The sequence below is a fragment of the Apodemus sylvaticus genome, chromosome 10 (assembly GCF_947179515.1).
Source record: "Apodemus sylvaticus chromosome 10, mApoSyl1.1, whole genome shotgun sequence".
Lineage (NCBI taxonomy): Eukaryota > Metazoa > Chordata > Mammalia > Rodentia > Muridae > Apodemus > Apodemus sylvaticus.
Genome location: NC_067481.1, coordinates 89817679 through 89825288, shown reverse-complemented (window position 1 = coordinate 89825288; position 7610 = coordinate 89817679).

Here is a 7610-nt window from a genome sequence, read left to right as displayed (position 1 = left end):
GAGAGACTTGGGCTGAAACTATCCTGTTTAGCGATGTGTGGACTTGTACTCTAGGCTAGACCCCATTCAAGGTGTAGCGAAGGCAAACCAAGTAAATTACAATCCCAGCCTGGTAGTGAAGGGGATGGACACATAAACAGGTTCCCATCAGGCAGTGGGAAGACTAAGATTCATGTTTAGGGGCAAAGGGTAACACATTAGATAGGCAGTTCTGAGTTGGGTTTTTAAGTAGAAGTAAGCGTCCAGAAGATGTAGCAAAAGAGAGCCTTCTGCTGCAAAGGGGGTTAGGGCATCAGACAGCGAGTGGCATGCACTCATGTACTGGAAGTGATTCTTGCCTCAGTGGACCATTTGATCTAGGATAAGTAGAGGCAAGCCAAGCAGCTCTATCTATCCACAGACACTGGTGACTGGTTTTAGATCCGAGCTAAGAGGCTGTGGAGGATTAGGATTGTTTTCTGTTGAAAACAATGTAGCAGTTCCTGGAAAGAATAATCTCACTTGGGCTTGGGAAAGTTCTGTAGAATTAGGGAGTGTGGCTCAGATAGGCAGGAAAGACCTTGAGGAGTGTTGTATTGGCAGGAGCTATGGTAAAAGGAGGAGGCTGAGCAGGTGGGGAGAGAGGTAGGCATGACCGCATGAGGACCTGGTGCATGGTCAGGAGTGTGCCGTGAGGAGCAGGAAGAGTCCAGACTGACTCCTGACCTTCCGTCTTAGCAGGCGAAGGGAGTATAGCTTGAAGCACTAGAGAGAAAGAGCTTTAGGAGAACCAAGTAGGTCAGAGGGGGTTGTGACAGGACTTGCTGACACTGAAGAACCAGGAGGTTGGAAACAGCAGGCAGGGGAGAACTGGAGAGAGCTTCTTCCTTGTCACATAAGGAAGTATCTGGAAGGACTCATACCTAGGTGTGTCACCCGACTGGAGGCCTGTGAGATGTCAGAGCAAGCTGACTTCCACAGCAAAACACAGGTGGCAAATCCAACATGAGGGAAGCAGAGGTTCTGGGGTTCAACAAGGTTAAGGGGAGCCCTGGATTTCACACCTCATCCTAGCCCCGCCATCGAGCCCAAAGTTCAAACCCAAAGCCTAAGCCTCTCTTCATAGCTCCCTCGCCCCATGTTTCGCATCTAGTCACCTACAGCAGCCATTGAGCGTGTCTGCATAGCCACAGTCACTCCTAACCCTCCACAGTCTGAAGCAAGGCTGTAGATCCACACACTCATTGCCTGTCTTCTGTGGAAGGTAAGCTGCAGGCCGGTGGGCCTTTGCCCTGTGCCTGCCCTAACCCTACCCACTAGAACAGTGCCTGAGGAATCTTAGGAACTCAATGGCATTCACTAAATGAAGTATTTGATCAGACCCACTTTCTTACCATCCATTGGGCTGTCACCAGTTCAGGACCCGACACAGCTGACTGGGCTTCTAGGGCCTCAACTGCCAGCTGGGACAATGCAGCGGCAGCCTGACACGAATAATCTTTCTTTTACCAGACATGGTCCTTCTCCAATCCCTCATTCTTCACAAAGCAAGAACGTCGTCCCTGCTTGAAACCTTTCAGTGGCCTTCAAGGCTCTGCGTGTTCACTTGCCCTCATCTAGCCCCTTAGCCTGCACTCCCTCTACACTGGATCTTCTATGGATCAAACCAAACCTACTGCTAATACCAGACATATACTTCCCCAGCAAAAGGCATGGGTCCCAGTTAAAACATCAAGTCAAAGAAGCATTCCTGGCCCTTCCAATTGAAAATAAAGCCCGCCTCCCTCCCACAGCCCCAGATGCCCTTCAGCACACACAGGGCTCCTCTCACACCAGTTATCACCGTCCATTCTTATTTGTTGATTTGGTAACTTGAGTATCAGTTCTCTTTTTTACTTTTCCTAGTGTGGCACACAGTTAAAGTTTGATTCATATTTGTCACTAGAAATTTTTGTTTTTTCTATCAGTTTGTGCTTTTGCTATCACGATGGTGGTGATGGGGGGGGCTAGAAAAACATCTTTGTGTTAAGATCACTGGCTGCACTTCAGAGACCGAGGCTGGGTCCCCTCCCATTCCCCCCTCCCCGAATCCATCCACAGGGTGGATCACAAACACCTGCAACTCCAGTTCCAGAGGATCTGACTTTCTTTTTCTGGCCTCTGTGGGCGCCAGGCTCTGCACTGGTGCATAGACATGCTGGGTGGTGGCGCATGCCTTTGATCCCAGCACTTGGGAGGCAGAGGCAGGCGGATTTCTGAGTTCAGCCTGGTCTACAGAGTGAGTTCCAGGACAGCCAGGGCTACACAGAGAAACCCTATCTTGAAAAAAAAAACAAAACAAACAAACAAAAAAAAAACCAAAAGAAAAAACCAAATTCAAAAAACTGGTGCACAAAACTACAGACAGACAAACACCCATAATAAATTACGCATTCAAAACAAATTAATAAAAAAAAAATGACACTTGCTGGTGCTGGTTTTACAAATACTAAGGACACTACGATGTTGATTTTAGTTTATGCCTCCAGAGACTGACTGCAGTATTTTGCTGACTATGTTAGTTTGACCTAGACCACCTTGAGGTGTGTGTTGTGCGTTGTGTATGTGTGCTGTGTATATGTATGTTATATATGTGGTATGTGTGTTGCAGTATGTATGTGTGTTTGCTGTGTGTATGTATGTTTGTGCTCTGTATATGTATGTTGTATATGTGTTCTATGTGTATGTTTTGTAGGTGTTTGTATGTATGTTCTGTGTATGGTTTGTGTGTGTTCTGTATATGGCGTGTGTGTGTGTGTGTGTGTGTGTGTGTGTGTGTGCTGTGTGTATGTGTGCTGTGAATATGTATGTTGTATCTGTGGTATGTGTGTGTTGTATGTATGTGTGTATATGTATGTTGTATGGGTTGTGTGTGTGTATCCTGTGTGTGATGTCTATGTATGTTGTGTATGTGGTATGTGTGTGTGTGTGTTATATGTGTTTGTGTATGAGTTCTGTATATGGTGTATATGTGTACTGTATGTGTGTGTGTTGTGTGTTTGTGTGTATCCTATGTGTGTGCTGTGTATATTGTAATTGTATGTGTTTGTATGTGTGTGCTGTGTCTATGTTTGTGTGTTGTGTATTTTTATGTGTGTATGCTGTGTGTGTGTGTGTGTGCTGTGTATATGTATGGTATGTATCTGTGCTATGTGTGTGTTTTGTATGTGTTTGTGTGTGCTGTGTGTACAACTTCAGAGTCGCTGCCTGTCTCTTTGGATACCCACTCAGCAGAAGCAAAATGAGGATGTGTCAGCCATCCTCTCTCCCTTTGTATGTTTGTGTGGACTAGATGTGTTTCCTAGTCAGGAAATATTGGGCAGGAAAACAATCTCTTGGTCATTTCGGTGCTTTCCCCCATCTCCCCCACTCAGTCTGCTGGGAATAGTTTCAAGGCCACACTAGAAAAGATAACATTAATCAGGCCCTGCTGTGGGGAGGGATTTGGGCAGGGCACCAGTGAGGGCTAAAGATGGACAGAGAAGCAAAAGCCAGGATGCCATGTCAGTTTCAACTGCACTAGTCAAGTTTTCTTTTGTTTTTGAGATTATAATACAACTACATCATCTCCCACTTTCTTTCCCTCCAAATACCCCTCCTTTTCAAATACATGGCCTCTTTTTTCATGAACTGCTGTTACATGGATATATGTATATACATATACATTCCTAATAAAACCTGCTCAGTCTGTGTAAAGTTACTAGTCTGTATGTTTTCAGGGCTGACCATTTGGTACTAGAGAACCAGTTGGCGAGTTTTCCCTGGGAAAGACTATTTCTCCTTCTCTCTGTACTCCTTAGCTGCTTGCGATTCTTTGTAGAAAGTTGAGGGTTTGTGATCTTTTTCTTCTATCCAGTTTGTCTATTGTTGTCCTTGATCAGGTCGTGTTAGGGAGTTATATTGGCGAGATTTTATGGATATAGCTATTGACAGTCCTAGGAGCACTAGTAAAACTTTTTTCCCCCAGTTTTGGTTTTGGTTTCTCAAGACAGTGTTTGTCTCTGTAGCCCTGGCTATCCAGATTCTTCCCAGAAAGGAAAGAAACCTGGAGCGGGGTGGTGGCGCATGCCTTTAACCCCAACACTTAGGCAGCTGGTGGATCTCTGAGTTCAAGGTCAGCCTAGACTACAGAATGAGTTCCAGGACAGTGTCACACAGAGCAGCGAGTCTCTAAAACTCAAAGCCAACCAACCAACCAACCAAAACAACAGCAGCATAAACACAACTGATCACTGCCTGTAAGAGAGCAGTGTGCCCAGTACTTAGTATTATGTTCTCTCCTTTAATCCTAGGAAATGTGAGCACAGTTCTTCTCAATGAGAGAGAGAGAGAGAGAGAGAGAGAGAGAGAGGTAGCTGGAAGAGCCCAGAGCAGAGAAGAAGATTAAACATGACTGACAGACGGGACCTGGCCAGAGCTATCCTATCCGTGAGAGAGGGGAGACTGGCAGGGACAGAGAATAGAGAAGTTACAGAGTGAATAGCAGGGGCACAGGGACCCATGTGAGAGCAGCTCACATGTTGTAAGAAGAGTGAGCAGTTGGGAAGGGGGAGAATCCAGGTACCATCCATGGAGGCACTGAGATGTGTAGCAAGAACTTGTAAGGACTGAGGAAGCCTGGAGGCCTCGACATTCTGATAGGCCTCACAGGTATATAGGTCAGAAAGCCATCTGTCCCTTTGCCCTAGGTAAGAGAAATGACTCCTTTTGGTAGACAGAACCTGTCTCACAAGTTCCCAAGGAATGCTGGCTTCTATCTAACTGCCAGAAATCCCCCTTTAGTCCACGTTGAGCTGCTTCTGGAGATTTCTACTTTTGAAGTTTCAAAAATTGGAATTTCCTTTGGTCCTGACAATTATCAAGTGGTGAGAGCAAGAGCTAAATTCCCAGTCAGAGCTCCTTGGCTTGTGTGTATGTGTGCATGTGTGGTGGGTGGCTACAGATGTCATCAGTCCTCTTGTCTCTCTTCCTGTGAGACAAGCTCTGTCCTTGAACCTGAAGTTAGGCTCTGGGCTAGTATCAGAAATACTCCTGCTGTCCATCCCTCTTCTGCTCCCAGAAGCTATTACCTTCAAAGGGTTGCTAAGAAACCTAAAGGAACTCACAGGGTGTTTGTAAATGTTTGGTTTTTTGTTTGAAATGGAGCTTCAGAGTGTAGCCAGGGATGGTTAGACTCACGCAGATCTACCAGCTCCACCTTTAGAGTTCTGGGATTAAAGATGTGGGTCAGCATGCCTAGTCCTCTAAAGTGTTTCTGAGACTGTGGAGAAGTTTTATTCTAGAAAATAACTTATGAGTTCTTCTGGTCAGGGTATGATAGACCTTTATCTATTCTGAGAAGAATAAACAAACACCAGAAAATGTATACCAAATGGAGGAGAATTTGAGTAAAATTCAACCGGCAATCTTTTCCTTGGAATGTGCCTATCCTTGGAATTAACTTAAGTAATGGTGGTGGCTTAATTTTATCTCGTGGGTTATTACAGCAGACCTTTAGAGGCCTTTGGATTCCAAACTTTATACTTCTTTTCTTTCCTCCAAAGATATAAATGACTATAATAACCAACACTGGTGGTTTTCCCAGGGGACATGACTCATGGTGTTTCTTTTTTAAAAACTCGCATGTATTTACTTATTTATTTTGTGTTTGGGTTTATGTATGGGGTGTGTGGGGGTCACTGTAGACTCTCCATCTACCACGTGGGGCTCAGGCCTAGCTTTCTACTACTTAGTCATCTCATTCATTGGTCCTCTTGAAGTTTCTTTCTTTCTTTCTTTCTTTTTTTGTTTGTTTTTTGTTTTTTGTTTTTGTTTTTTTTGAGACAGGGTTTCTCTGTATAGCCCTGGCTGTCCTGGAACTCACTCTGTAGACCAGGCTAGCCTTGAACTCAAAATCTGCTTGCCTCTGCTCCCAAGTGATGGAACTAAAGGTGTGCGCCACCACCGCCGCTGCTGCCACCAACGCCACCACCCAGACCTCTTGAAGTTTTGTAATAATTTAACTTTTTTTTTTTAATTTAAGACATCAGAATCTATATGCTAACTAAATGACCCATTTCTCCTGGTTTCTGTACAAGATGGGCTTACATTTAATTTTGGAAAGGGGGTTTCAGAGACAGCTTTGTAGTTTCCTGCAGGACTGTAAGCTATTACCACATCTAAAACAACCTAGCTGTCTCATAGTGTGGCTGAGTCTTTCAGTTAAAGACTTCTAGGGTGGCTGGATAATGGTGGTGCTAGCCCGCCTTTAAGCCTAGTACTCAGGAGGTAGAAGTGGGCAGATCTCTGTAACTTCGAGGCTGGCCTGGTCTACAGAGGGAAATCCAGGGCTACATGGAGAAATGCTGTATTGAGAAGCAAGCAAGCAAACAAACAATCAAATAAAACACTCCTAGTGTTACTGTTATATATTTTAAAAGGCTTTTATATTGTTATGTGTTTGGTTTTTGACACAGGTCTTTCTAAGTAGCCCTGGCTGTCCTGGAACTCACTCTGTAGATAAGGTTGGCCTCACAGAGATCTGGCTGCCTCTGCCTTCTAAGTGATGGGACCAAAGGTGTGTGCAACCACCACCCCCTCTCCCCCCCCCCAAAAAAAACAAAGCTTTTTAAAGCCAGAGATTTCCAGGTCTAAGGGTAAACAATTGCTTTTCTGGGTTTTGGGTAGTCCCATCAGCTCTGGTTACCATATAAATTTGTTTCAAAAAACAATCCTGGGGTAAGAACAAAGGCAGAAAACAAGACAGGGTTTCTTTGTGTGATCTTGATTGTGCTGGAACTCACTGAGATCTGCCTGTATCTGCTTCCCCAGAACTAGGATTAAAAGCATGGGCCACCACCCCCTGCCACACAGGGTTTTCTAATGTAGCCCTGGGCATCCTGGAACTCACTCTGTAGACCAGTCTAGTCTTGCACTCAGAAATCCGACTGTCTGTGAAGGCCTTAAAGGCATGGGCCACTACTACCCACCCAGCTACCCACCTTCTTTAACTCTTTGCTCTTGGTTTAGCAACTGTTTTAGTCTGTCTTGTGTTGCCTATATCAAAATACTTGAGACTTGGTATGTTATGAGGGGAGAAGGGTGTTTAGCATATGCTTTGGAGGCAGGGGTAGTCTGACAAACATTTCATGGTAGATGAAATCCAGAGAAGAATGACAAGTGAACTTGAAAGAAGCCAGAACACCAGAGCTTTCCATTATATCCACCAGTACTCAGTAATTAAACCAGACCTGCCAGACCCAACTCGCTCCCATAAGATCTAACCCAGTCCCAGGAGATGTAATACAGAGAAAGGCATTGATCAATCTCAAGATTGATGTCACCGTTACCGGGTCACTTCCTGACAGCCCCACCTTCTCACACTACTCCACTGAGAAATGAAGGCTCAGTGTGAGTTTTGACTTAGAGCAACTAAACCCAAACCATAAAAATCAGCAAAGACAGTATAGCAGAGTTTTCTTCCAGTTAAAATGTTTCTTAGAATGCTATCTTCCAGGGCCAACTCCCCAGGGGCAAGCACATTAAACTAGGTCCCCGACAAACGTAGAAGATTGTCAATCTTTGCCATCTAACACAAAAGTAGAGGAGAGGCT